At 47.2% G+C, this 14,351-nt stretch overlaps 1 long non-coding RNA gene across 1 annotated transcript; it reads right to left on the bottom strand.

Moving 5' to 3' along the window:
* Positions 1 to 263: 263 nt before the first annotated feature.
* LOC126486982 (uncharacterized) lies at positions 264 to 14,115 on the bottom strand. Its single transcript, XR_007588240.1, has 3 exons — positions 12,898 to 14,115; positions 3,176 to 3,294; positions 264 to 738 (listed from the first exon to the last, which is right to left on the bottom strand). It is a non-coding gene; the product is annotated as an uncharacterized lncRNA (long non-coding RNA).
* Positions 14,116 to 14,351: the final 236 nt, after the last annotated feature.

The raw sequence follows: 14,351 nt of genomic DNA, 5'->3' as shown, positions 1-14,351 counted from the left end.
GACGTGTTTGATCTTAGTCAGCCGCATTACCCTCTGCCCCAAAGAAGCCTTATCTAGCTCTATGATTAAATGTCTCGAGCACAGCTGTGGAGTTGGCTTGGCGGGGAAAGGCAACTGCTACCAAGGCAGCCTCACAGTGGAAGAGAAGAACTGACTCCCTCAAGATGGCCCCTGACTTCCATAAACATGAGCCACAGTACAGGTGTGCACGCACACACAAAACAAACAAACAAACAAACAAACAATAAGAATTGTTAGATGTCTCGGGCTGAAACTTGGAAATTACAAAGAGAACCCCAGTCTCGTCTTTGCCCATGAATCCCAGGGGATCATCAGGGGGCGTGTGCTGTTGTAGCAGGAGGAAGATGGGGGTGTTGGCTGGACTTTCTGTCTCACCATGATTCATTTTCGTCTCTTTGAGACCGGGTGCTTGTCATACAAGCAGAAGCAATTTGAATAACTAATATCCAACAAGCAAGGGTTGGTCTTTAACAGTGACGGACTCCTGCTACTGAGAGTGAGGTCTGTGAAGACAGGGTGGGTCTCTAGGAGTTGGGGTGATGCCTGTGTGGAGGTCCTGGGAAAATCCCAGAAGGCAGGGCTGTCAGGAGTCGCCTTCTGCAGCTGGTCACCCACGTTTCTTTGGAGAGTGCCTACGGTAGGAAGTGGCTCAGGTGCAGAGTGAGTGGCCTCAGGGGAGTGGCGGTGGGACCCAGAAGGAAACATCTGTCTGCAGACCTGGAAGAGAGGCCAAAACTCAGCTACTTGCCAAGGCAGAGAAGTTTCATCCAATAATCAGTCAACAAACATGTGCTGCACTCTAGAGATGGGGCTCTATCAACTTGGGAGCCACAACACTTCCCCCGTGAAATAGCCCCTGTCTAGGCGGGGCTTATGTACTATCGTCAGGGGGAAAGACCACACGCAAAATTAACTGATTCAATTCATATTTTGGCTGGTGGTGATAAATGTTTTAGAGGTAAGGAACAAAGCCAGGGCACAAAGCTAAAACACTGAGACAATAAGCAGAAGTTTTAATAAGGGCAGGAAGGAAGTCCTCATGGCCTACAGATTTGTAGACTTGAAGAGGGACCCATTCAGGCTACTAGGGAATAGGGCCCTGGGCCTGAGAAATGGCAGACGCAAAGGCCCAGGGGCAGATGTGTGTCTGTCGTGTTCGAAGATTAGCAAGGAGGCCATGGAACTGGAGTCCACACATCACACGGGCCTTTGCTCTCAGTGACTTGGGAGACCATTAGAATATTTATCAGCTGCACATGATCCAGCGTTGACTTAACATAGTCCTTCAGACTCCTGTGCCTTGCAGGTGGGAAGGGAGGAAGAAGGACCGCACATGATGGCAGATGATGTAGATATAACTGAAATGATGGGAAGGATGAGGGGCCGAGGACTAGCCAGACCTCAGCTTAGACCCAAGAAAGAGTCAGGAGGATTTATTAATGATGTGTTACAGGGAGGCAGACAAGATAGTTCGATGGCCAAAGATGCTTGCTGCCAAGGCTGACCCCTGGGACCCATCTGGCAGGAGGACAGAACCAACTCCTGGAGGTTGCTCTCTGACCTCCACAAGTGTGCTATGGCACGTGACCCCCAAACACACAAAAGGAAAAATAGATTTAATTAAAATTTTTGTAAGAATTTGCTTCAGGCGTGAGGATGGACTCCTCTATCTGGGAAAGAATCATCATTGGGACCAGCAAAGGCTGCATGAAAAACGCGTGTGTGAGGAAAGAAATAACAAGAAAGGGGATGGGGGTGCAAGTGGACACTTCTGAGGGTTTCAAAACTGTTACATACAAACATGCCAGCAGGCTGGGGGCCGAGGAGCTGGAGAGGTAGCTTGGTGTTAGTATCCGCTTAGCATGCGAGGGGTTCTGTCTCAGCACAAAAATAAATAAACAAACTAACTAACAAACAAAAGAGTGGTCCCCAGTGTGCTGCTCATGCAAGGCGACAAGAGGGCACTGGGGGAGGGGTGGGGATGGGGTTCTTTTTTTTTTTGACTAAGAACACCAGGCTGCAAGTCTCATCTTCTGCTTGCTCTCACCGAGGATTTGGGGCACGTTATCTATGGGCTTTGTGCTTCCACCTTGTCACCTTCAAAAATTGTTCTGTGCTTTGAAAAATGCAAAACCCAGAAGCAGAAGCTCAGCAGAAGGACACCAGACCCCAGCACAGAAGGGCGGGCTGAGCTGGAGTCTCTAGCCAGCTTCATGATGTCAGGTAAAAAACCTCCCGCCTCACTGGGTATTTCCTGGGGGCTTCTCAGCTCAAGCTTGGGTCCCCCGTGAGAGTTAAGTACACCCAGTGTTTATGACACATAGAGCGCCTGGCTCGCTGTGATGTGTTTACTTAATGTATGTGAGCACCTGTACAGGAATTCAGGTGGCCAGCAAGCCTGAAGACTTAAGTGACAGATTTTTACCTGGCAACGAATGTGACGTCAATTAGTGACTTCAATATGGGACACGGGCTCTGGCTGCCCTACACTCTGTAGGCTTTGAGCACCCAAGAAGTTGCTAAAAGATGAACATAATTAAAAGCTCAAAAAAAATCAAACGAAGCTTTCTTGAGATAAGGGACTCCATCTTGTTCTTTTGTTCTAATCTTCCACTGCAAGCCTGTTTTCTCAACCCTGTCTGAGAGGTGCTTAAGGAATAGATAGATTGGATCAAAGAAAGGGGCCTTAGAGGTCATTTTCCTCAACTGCCTTCATTAAAACCAAGAAAACCAGAGCCCAGAGAGGGCCATTTGCGTGGCCTGGTGACCCGGTGGGTGGGAGCCAATGGAGAGTTAGTATTTAGAGCTCCTGACTCTTGGGGTCAATGACTCTCCAGTGTACCCTCTCTGGGCTGAGGAATGAATGAAGCTAGGTAGCGGGAGGGGGGAGGAATCAAGACTTTTGGGAGTGGGAAGGGGTGGGGTGGACTTGGACCCCTTTGATGGGCTCACTGTATCTGACAAGAATGTGAGGGCTTCCTTGTGGGGACAGTCAGATAGAGCAGGGGTCTTGAATGGCCCCCTTGAGCTTCTGGGATTTCCCTGGGGCCTGCAGTGTTTGCACTGGTCTAGACATTTTCCACCGAACCTCCCGGCAAATATTTGAAGGCCCCGATACAATGCCACACAAATAACCCGTATCTAAAGCTCTCACGTGTAAACAGCCTGAAGTCCTTGGTCAGTCAGCAGGGATCAGAGAGAGAAAAAAAAAAAAACAAACTCACGCTGGCTTCTTCCTCAAAGCAGTCTTTCAAATAAAAACTCAAAAACAACCTAAAAAAATAAATAAATAAAGGTGAATTTTTGTTGTAGCTAAAGTCAGGTGTGGTGGGGGGGGGATGTTACTATTTATATGTGTGTGTGTGTGTGTGTGTGTGTGTGTGTGTGTGTGTGATAGAGAGAGAGAGTTTCGCTCCCCCTTGAGGCTGACTAGTGTCCACCACAGGCATAAGCTTCATGTCATCTGTCCCTTTGTCTGAAGATGCATACGTCCCCATTTCAGCTGGTAGGAATGAAGCAGCTATGAACAGGGATGAGCAAATGTCTCTTCTATGCGTTATTACATTTGCAATTTTTAAGATTTGTATTGTTTTGTTTATGTGTACGTGTGTATATCTCTCTTTCTGTGGATGTCCTGTGTGTGTGTGCATGTGTTGTGGGCTGGTATGAGGGGGACGTGCACATCCCTTCATGGAGGCCAGAGCTGTCAAACCCACTGGAGTTGGAAAGATGGCTGTGAACTGCCCGACATGAACGCTGGGATCCAAACCCTGCTGGCTACTCCGGAAGGACAGCAAGAGCTCTTGACCTCTGAGCTGTCTCTTCAGCCCTATATTTGTAATTTTTAAAGTTTTTGTTGTTGTTGTTGTTTGACTTGTTTTGTTTTAACAAGGGCTCGCGTAGACTAGAGAAGTCTTCTGTCATGAGCCAAGGAAACAATAGCGACAATGACAGGTTCAGAGCTCCGGACAGACTGGCTAGCTTGGAAGCGTCCAGAGGGCAGCAGTCTACCTCATGCCCAGCACCACGCCTGTCTCCTTGTAGGTACCTGATGAACACGCACTAGATCCCATTGTCCACGAGGACACCTCGGCTAGTGACAGCTCCCCAGATGAAACAAAAGGGACACAGGAGCAGTGGTGACAACAGAGGACAGGCTGGCACTGCGTACCCACTGCGTGACCACGGTCTTCAACTCTGGACCCCCATTGTGTCTTCTCGTTTCCTGACACTGTCCACCTGGAGCCTTGCGCGTGCTGGGCGAGCACTCTGCCATTAGGTACGTCTCCAGCTGTTGGCTGGTTTACTGTATTTGAGACAATTTCGCTAAGTTGTGCAGCCTAACCTCAAACTCACTCTGAAACTGACACAGGCACTGAGCTCATGATCCTCCTGCCTCCTGCCTCAGCTGGGATTATAGGCCTAAGCCACCTGGCCTAGTGACACTGCCTACTTCATATGCCACAAATTGTAAAATTTCACCTTTTCCTAATTCAGTTCCCCCTAATTCAGTCCAGGGTTCCATCAAATCCAAATAAGAAAATCTTATACAATGAGCACGAAGTATATTTTCATTTTATTATTTTATGCTTATTTTTGCATTATTTCCTTTCTATTTGTAGAGTCATTATACATCAATGGGACTTCTCTTATTGTCTTTCTAAACAAAGATCTAATTTCAAAGGTCCCAGGCGCCTGGAGCATGACTCTGTAGCTGCTGTGAAGTCTCAGGTCAAGCTTCTGGGAACCCAGTCACTGTTCCCCTCTCTGCAGACCAGGCAGCTTCTCTGCTCCATCGTGGCCAGCTCCAGGTGCACGGGGAAATTAATGAGGTGTGTGGGACAAGGATGGGAAAGGTCAAGTTCTCCATCGCTGCCGACACAACTGCCCAGAGAGGCCATGGGGGGGGGGGGGGGGGGGGGGGGGGGGGGGGGACTAGCTATAGGAGGAGACGTGTGCACCAGAAAGCAACGTCCATTCCATTAACCGGTGGTTCTGAGCTGGTGGAAAGAGGCCAAGGTCCAGCCTATAGACTGTGACCGTGTTCCTGCAAAGATGAGGGCTCCGCGATGAGCGCTCCGTGCAAAGGCTGGCCTGAAAGGGGGCAGTGGCACCTAGAGGCATCTCTCCCCTTCCCTCCCCTTCCCCTCCCCTCCTGTCCCTTCTCCCCTCCCCTCCTGTCTCCCCTTCCTTCCCCTCTCCCCTCCCCTCTCCTCCTCTCCTTTTCTCTCCCCTCCTCTCTTCTTCCCCTCCCTCTTTTCTCCTCATTCTCTCCCTTTCTCCTACTCTCTCCCTCCGTTCTCCTCTCCCTCCCTCCATCTTTCTCCTCTTTTCCTTCCTTTTAATCCTTTCACTTTCTTCCTTTATCTCTCACTTTTGTCTTTCTCAATGTCTTCCTCCCCCTCCCTGCTTCTCTTACCTCATATTGTTAAGCAATTCCACATACACACACACACACACACACACTTTTTTTTTAATCCCTTCAGATCTTACAAGATTCTTGAGAAGCAGCTATCTGATAACTTCTATCTAGGTTTCTTTGTTTATCAAAAAGTAAAACAAGGAACTGGAGAGTTGGCTCAGTGGTTAAGAGCACTGGCTGCTCTTGCAGAGGACCCAGGTTCAGTTCCCAGAACCAGCATGGTAGCTCACAACTACGGTTCTCGGATGCCCTTTTCTGACCTCCTGGGGTACCAGGCAATCAGGTGATATACTTACACGTAAACAAATACTTCAGCACAATAAAATAAATAAAATAAAATGTCTCTGAAAGTAAAAGAAAATTTGGCCAAAATGTCATGGCACTTGTGTGTGAGATTGAAGCCCATTGCTTTGTGTGCCGGCCTGGAAAAGGTGAGTATCAGTAACACCAAGCTTGGCCAGTGTCGTGCATGGGACTGGGGTCCCCAAGCTGGAGTGTGCACAGTGACGTGCAGAAGAGATGGGAAGACTCGTGCCTCCTCATGCTCGCCAAGGCCTTTATTTTTGCGTTAGTTTTACACGTAAAGGACGGTGCGGTGGCATGTGACACGGGTTAATGAGTAGCAAGGCCAGGGAAGGGCGCCCAGATGGCCTCTCCTTTCTCGCTGCACCTGCTCTGCCGACGACAGAGCTTCGCCACCGCCTGCCTGAGGAAGGGCAGGAGGTCCCTGGATACTCGACGTCTAAGAAGACCCTGGGTCCCTCAGTTTTTAGTGTTTTATGATGACTTTGTGTGTGTGTGTGTGTGTGTGTGTGTGTGTGTGTGTGGTGTGCGTACACCTGTGCGCTTGTGTGTGGGGTGTGTGAGCCTGTGGAGGCTAGAGTTTGCTGTCAGCTGACTTCCTCTCACACTCTTATTTGATATTGAGACAAAGTGTCTCATTGGCCCGGGAGTTCAGCTACTGGAGTTCAGCGACTGGCTAGGCTGGCTGGCTAGTGGGCTCCCCCGACATGTGATGACAGACACCCACCTCCAAATCCAGAGTTTTACATGGGTGCTGGGGATCAAAATTCAGGGCCTTAGGCTTGTGCACTTTACCATCAGAACCATTGCTGCACCCCATTTTAAAGATGGAAACACTGAGGCTCTGAGACATTAAATAATGTTTCCACATGAAGTTATAGAATCTGAACTCTAAATCCTGATTTTTGTTTGGTTTGGTTTGGTTTTGTTGTTGTTGTTGTTTTTGTTTTTTTGAGGCAGAGTTTCTCTGTGTAGCTTTGGAGTCCATCCTAGAACTTGCTTTGCAGACCAGGCTGGCCTCGAAATCACTGAGCTCGGCCTGCCTCTGCCTCCTGAGTGCTGGGATTAAAAGTGTGTGCCAAATCCTGATATTTTTGACTCCAGAGAAAGAAGCAGAAATCACTTCCCTATTCTGTCGTCCTAATTTTGTAGGAAGGACCACAGGACATTGTAAGGCTCACCTAAGATAATGGTGTAAATCTTAGCACACTGACGGAAGCGCGTGACAGTCACTACTACAGTTACTTCTGGTGTAACGGACTCGTGTAACCCAGGCTAACCTCAAACTCTATGTAGCCAAGGCTGGCCTTGAACTCCTGATTTTACAGGTGTGTGCTGCCAGGCCCAGCCTGAATGAGGAAATCACAGGCCTGGCAGCCAGGGTCGGACAATAGCAGCTCTGTCCTAAGTTTCCAGTGTCTCCCTTGTCCACACAGTCAGCTGACTCCACACCTGTCCTCTCCTTGCTTTCTTTCCCCTTGCTTCAGGGTCTTTCCAGAACTCTGCTGCTTCCCCCAGTGTGCATGTGTGTGTATTCACTTGCATGTGTGGGCACATGTGTGTATATGTGTGTGTATATATATGTATATACACATATATACAACATACGTGCATGTGGTGCATGTGTGCCAGTGGTACATGTATGTGTGTGCTCACGTGTGTGTACATGAATTCCTGTGTGCATGTGTGTGTGCAGGCGCATTCCCATATGTGCGTGTACATGTTGAGGACAGAGGCTGATGTCAAGTGTCTTCCTCTATTCTCTACAATAAAGAATATTTTTATTTATTTTTGAAACAGAATCTCTCATTGAACCTAGGGCCCACCTTAGACAAGACAGACTGCCCAGCAAGCCCTGCTGACCTCCTTTCTCCACTTCTCCAGCATCAGAATTACAGGCAACAATTCCAAAGCTGGAGTTTGGGTTCAGGTCCTGATGTTGTCAAAGCAATTACTCATTGACTGAGCCATCTCCCACGTCCTGCTTCCACGAGTTTTATTAAGATTTGCGTCTATTTATTGATTGTGCCAGGCAGTTAACATGTAGCATGCACCCTGCTGACTTTTATAGTGTCTCTTTCATAGAAGAAGCCGAGGTTCAGAGTGGCAAGCTACTCAGAGGCACGTCTAGGAGGCGGCAGAGACAGGTTTCAAATCCAGATTGTCTGGTGCCAACCTGGCTTCTCTGTGGCACCTGCCTCTTGGCTGGTGTGGAAACTGAGGCTAGGAGAAACTGCTTTTGAATCCCTGCAACTCACTCGCATGCTTTTAATCCCAGCACTTGGGAGGCGGAGGCAGACAGATCTCTGAGTTCGGAGTTCAAGGCTAGTCTGAGCTACACAGAGAAGCCTCATCTCAAAAAATATAAATTAATTAATTAACTAATTAATTAAATTAAAAGAAAGAAAAAAACTAGAAAAAGGAATAATACTGTCCTGATGTCAACTACGGGGAGTAAAAGGATGCTTGATGCACATTGAAAAGGCTGCTTGCTCCCACCTAGCAGTAGAAAAGGTCCACATGTCTGTATCCCTCATTCCAGCTCATTACAGCAGAAATTGGCTCTGATTTGTCCCAATAATGCCAGACCCCTAACGCCCTGCCCTGCATGTGACTCTCAGGCTTGGGAAATGCTTGCTTCCCTGACTCAGCATCCCCAGAAGCTCTTTACCCCCAGGAGCTGAGTCTGCATCTGGTCACGAGGGCACAAGAGGGTACCTACTCATCCCTTAGTGCAAGGCTGAGTGGCCACACTTGTGTGTGCAGGGGACGAGTCGTGGTGGCCAGAACCCTCAAGGGGCACCGTAGACAGAGTATAGAGGTAGGGCCCACTGCTCAGAACTAAGAACTCCAGGGTGGAAAGAGGATAGTTCTCTGAGGGAGAAACAGGGTAATGCCGAGAAGGTGGAGATGCCAGCAGGTTTATAGAATGGGCCATTTCCTGGCACATATTTTAGAGAGAAATAAAAAGAGCTATTTCTTGAGCATGGTATCAGAGGTGAAATGGGCATTTCTTGTGTCTTATTCAGAGACCTCGTTCCTACACCTAGGCTGTGCCTTGTCAACCTCTCATATAGACAATGCCATTAGAAAAGAAATACTTAACGGGTCACTGATGGTCCTGAGTTCTAATCGCAGGTTCCAATCCCTGTCCATGTGTAGGGTCTTGGGTCAAATCTCACCCTCTTAGGGCTTCCGTTCCCTCTCTATTAAAGTGAGAATGGTATGGGCAGCTTTATAAGTTTATGAGAAGGAAAAATGTGGGGTGACAAAACAATCCACCTCATGAGAACATTTTTATTTATTTTTTAATTTTTTTATTTTTTGGATTTTTGAGATAGGGTTTCTCTGTAGCTTTTGGTGTCTGTCCTGGAACTAGCTCTTGTAGACCACGCAGGCCTCGGACTCACAGAGATCCACCTGCCTCTGCCTCCTGAGTGCTGGGATTAAAGGTGTGTGCCACCGCCGCCTGGCGTGAATATTTTTATTATGTTTTATTGTGTGTGAGTGTGTCCATGTGTGCGTGCCTCTGTGTGTGTGTGTGTGTGTGTGTGTGTGTGTGTGTGTGTGTGTGTGTGTTGGGACATACATGTGTCACAGCCTGATAATGGAGGTCAGAAGTCAGCCTGCAGGAGGCAGCTTTCTCCTTTCACTCTGTGGGTCCCTGGGATCAAATTCATGTCGTCAGGCGTTGTGGCTGGTGCTTTTACCCACTGAGCCATCTCACCAGCCCAGAACTTACCTTATTTGCTATGTGATTTGGCTTATATGCATTTTAAAAATAATTTATTTATTCTTATTTTTTGTGCGTTGGTGTTTTGCTTGCATGTCTGTATGAGGGTGTCAGGCCCCTGGAACTGGAGTTTGTGAACTGCCGTGTGGTTGCTGGGAATTGAACCCAGGTCCTCTGCAAGAGCAGCCAGAGCTCTTAACTGTTGAGCCATTTCTCCAGACCCCAGCTTATATGTATTTTTATAAACTTTAATATTAAAAACTTGCAAATGAAAATATATGGAAATCACATCCCACTTGGTGTCTGAAGGCCATCTGCCTGTGACATCTGTCCCCCGCTGATTGCCAGACTTGAGTGGCTGATCTGGCTGTCTAGGCAGCTGTCCCTTCCTCCCTCATCAATGTGCTTCCTGCGTCCAGACTTCCCCTACCAGGGAATAAGTTGTAGGTCAAGGGTAGATGAGTAGGGGCATTTGCCTGCTAAAACCTCCAAGCAAGCTCTCAGAACTTGTTTTAATTTAATCTGAGGGCAGATTCCAAGAAATGTCAATAGAAAAAAATGTCTTTTTTTCCTGTACACTTTGGTCTAGCTCGTATCATTTCCTCATAAACATCGATTCCATGCCTACTGTAGGGGGAGCCCGCAATATATTCCATAAACTCCCGAGGACCATCCACTGTGCTGTGTGCCCCTCACCAGTCTCACCTCTCCCAGGTGCTGCAGAGGAAGGAAGCAGCGTGGGCTATTCTTCTGCAATGAAGGTTCTCAATGCTAGGTGTAGTATTTATTAGTTTAATATCACACTAGGCTGCCAGTTTTTAACTTAATCTTTTACAAGCTGCTGGAAACACCCTATTTCTAAAAATGTCCCAGCAGAGGATGTGGGTTGTTGAATCAAAAGACAAGAACTATCTGCCCTTAGGAGTTTCCCTGGTTAAGAGATCTCATAGCAGCAGGTTTGGGGAAGAAGGGCTTGGAGCTGGAAGTGACGTCCAGAAAGGCAAGGACTTGGGATTTGGTGATTCCTTCAGAGGGCTTCATATAGTGAATACATCACACAGTGGTAGCCAGTTTACCTGTAGGCTGAATAGTTAGGAAGGAGAAAGGGAGGGAGGGAGAGAGAGAGGGAGGGAGGGACGGAGGGACGGATGGACAGACGGACAGATGGACAGACAGACGGACGGATGGACGGACGGAGGGACAGACGGAGGGAGGGTCGGAGGAACTCATCAGCCATGTGTAATGACTGAACAGGCACTTGATTTGGGTCCTGCTTGTGCTGATACATTTAAGATATTTTTTTTCTGAGCTAAGTCCTTTAACTCTTCCAACAACCTAACGAGGCAGAAGCGCCTCTGTCACCACCGTTGCCCGAGCTCACGGTGGGTCTAAAAACTAGAAGAAACAGAGAAAGTTGTCCAAGGTCAAACTAGGCATTCCCAGAAAGCAGCTGCTCCAAGCTTGACTCCAAGTCCTCCTAATGTCCTGGCTTTTATCTCTCGGGGAAAGTCATTTCTTCTCCCAAATAAAACATCTTCTTATTTCTTTACTTCTTTCCCCAGGAGGGAACAAAGGACATAAGACCACTTCTAAGGTAACTATGTATCTACAGGTTTTTGCCTGCAGAAGTGATTTGCCCAGGGATTGATGAAGTGTGACCCATGGAGCACATATACTGTCAGCCAGCTTCTTTTTTAATAAAGTTTTCGTGGAACAGCCATAGGTCTTCATTTTTTTTTTTTTGCATTGTATGCAACAGAATCAAGTAGTTGTCACAGAGACTTGAGGGCCCACAGAGCCTAAAATATTTACTATCTATTTCTTTATGGAAAAAGAGTGTTGACTGTTAGAACATACTAACATCTAGGGTTTTGCTTGGCTTGGTTCTGATTTTTGTTTTGTTTTGTTTTTAGCTTTTCAAGACAGGGTTTCTTTGTGTAACTGTCCTGGCTGTCCTGGAACTTACTTTGTAGACCAGGGTGGCCTCAAAGTCACAGAGATCCCCTTGCCTCTGCCTCCCAAGTGCTGAGATTAAAGATGTGCACCACCACTGCTTGGCTTTGGTTTTGATTTTTTTTAAATGTTTATTTACTTATTATGTATACAATATTCTGTCTGCATGTATGCCTGCAGGCCAGAAGAGGGTACCAGACCTCATTACAGATGGTTGTGAGCCACCATGTGTTTGCTGGGAATTGAACTCAGGACCTTTGAAAGAGCAGGCTGTGCTCTTAACCACTGAGCCATCTCTCCAGCCCTGGTTCTGATTCATGTCTAGTTCACGTCTGGTTCACGTCTAGACTGACGTGAAACTCCTGCTTAGTCTGCTGAGGCTAGAGGCATGTGTTGCCCCATCTTGCCAGCCTATCGATTTTAATGATAATGAGTTATATATGTGGTAAATAGAAAACATTCGAAGCTGGTACTCAGGAGGCAGAGAGAGGCAGATCTCTGAACTTGAGGCCAACCTGTCTACAAAGTGAGTTCCAGGACAACCAGGGCTACACAGAAAAACCCTGACTCAAAAAACAAAAGAGGAAGAGAGAGAGGAAGAGAGAGAGAGAGAGAGAGAGAGAGAGAGAGAGAGAGAGAGAGAGAGATTCTAGAAGACCATATACCAACTGTAAACAATTGGTGGGTAAGTTAATGACCATCATTGCTTACATTTGATACATTGGAATTGTTTCCATGTTGTTGTTTGAGACAGGATATCCTACAGCTCAGGCAAGCCCTGAACTCTCCCAAACTGGCCTTGAACTCCCGATGCTCCAGCTTCTACTTCCCAAGTGCCCCCATACACAACTTTGGAATAGATTTGATTTTTCTAATTAAGTTGTAACTTGCGTACAGGGATATGCATAAATACACAGAGAAATATGCACAGCTCCTACAGATGCATACCGAGTCCATCAAAACATAGGACCGCTTTTAATCCCAGCGTAAGGGAAACAGAGGCAGAAGGATCCCTAGATGTTTCAAGGCCAGCCTGGCCTACTTAGCGAGTTCCAGGCCAAAAAAACAAAGCTGTAGACTCAAGAGATGCTGCAGCATTTAAAAGCACTTGTTGCTCTTGCAGGAGACCCGGCTTGATTCTGCACAGCCAAATGGTGGCTCACAACTATTTGTAACTACTGTTAGAGGAGATCTGTTGCCCACTTCTGGCCCTATAAGTACCAATTAAAATGCTTTTACACATAAAATAAATGTTCTTTTTTTTTTTCCGCAACAGGGTTTCTTTGTAGCTTTGGAGCCTGTCCTAGAAACTAGCTCTTGTCGATCAGGCTGGCCTTGAACTCACAGAGATCCTCCTGCCTCTGCCTTCCGACTGCTGGGATTAAAGGCATGCGCCACCACCAGGCAAAAATAAATATTTTTTTTTAATTGGAGACTGGAGAGATGGTTCAGTATTTAAGAGTACCTGCTGCTCTTGCAGAGGACCTGGATTCAGTTCCAGTACCCACATGGGGGCTCACAACCACTTGTTAACTCCAGTTCTGGGTCTGGTATCAGATGTCCTCTTCTGGCATCCCTCGACACTGCATGTAAATGGTGCACAGACATTCAGGCACACATATACACATTAAAAATAAAAAAAAAAAAACACGGAGAGATGGCTCAGTGGTTAAGAACACTGGCTGCTCTTCCAGAGGACACAGGTTCCCTGTTCTAATCCTAGCACCCGCATGACAGCTCACATCCATTTGTAACTCCAGTACCAGGGGATTGATGCCCTTGTTCTGGCCTCCATGGTCACCAGGCACACACATGGTACGCAGACATACGTGCAAGAAAAACACTCCTAGACATAAAATGACAAATAAGTTAATTTTAAATCCAAAACAATAAAAATGAGTTATTTAATAGAAGTAAATAAGCAAGCATTAAAAAAAAACCAACATAGAACCTTCCTACTACACCAGTAACCTGTACCACTCTGGGTTTTCTTTCCTACTTAACAGAATACAAATGGACCACATAGCTTCTATCTGTTTGTGCCTACGAGTGTTGTTAATTTCATTGCTGATGGCCAGGAGAATTCAGCAAGTCACCAGAATCACTCTTCAGAGTACCATCCGAGATGCCCACTTGCTCATTCACTCCACAGATACCTCGCTGAGCAACTGTAAATCTCAGCAGCTCCCCAGGCCTTGGTGCGTAAGAGGCCAGAGGGCCCCCTTCCTCCAGATCGTATTCTCTGTGGTATAATTTCTCATGGGCCACTGAGAAATGTCTCCTACTATACAGAGGACTGCCCAAAGATCAGGAAGTGGACATCTCAGAAATTGAAGGCCTTTAAGGAATTTCGTATCATAGAACCTAAGTGGTCCCTCAACACCCCACCAGCTACCCCCCCCACACACAATACTTAAATAAATCACAATGCTAAATCTTCATCATGATGCACTCAGTCTGTGACTTCAAAGACTGTCCTCCATCCCTGTGGTGTGGTCTCCTATTTCCCTCCCTTAGGACCCCCGCCCCCTCACCTTCTCTTCTCTGAAAGCAATGAAGACTAGGGAGACTTCTTGTTCATCCTATAAAGCCCACCCTCTCTTAGGGAGAAGGTTTTTTTTTGAGGGGGGGCTGGTTTTTCCAGACAGGGGGGTTTCTCTGTAGCTTTGTAGCCAGTCCTGGAATTAGCTCTTGTGGACCAAGCTGGCCTTGAACTCACAAAGATCCACCTGCCTCTGCCTCCCGAGTGCTGGGATTAAAGGCATGCGCCACCACCACCTGGCTTTAGGGAGAAGTTTTGCCTTAGAGGAAAGCTTTCACGAGATGGCTCATTTAGTCCTGCTGCTCTGTTTGTATTTTCCTTTTTAAATTTCCGTGGCAGGGCCGGGCGGTGGTGGCGCACGCCTTTAATCCCAGCAC

The sequence above is a fragment of the Alexandromys fortis genome, unplaced genomic scaffold (genome assembly GCF_014885135.2).
Source record: "Alexandromys fortis isolate MF-2015 unplaced genomic scaffold, M_Fortis_MF-2015_v1.1 scaffold_173, whole genome shotgun sequence".
Lineage (NCBI taxonomy): Eukaryota > Metazoa > Chordata > Mammalia > Rodentia > Cricetidae > Alexandromys > Alexandromys fortis.
This window is presented reverse-complemented; position numbering and strand designations above follow the sequence as displayed.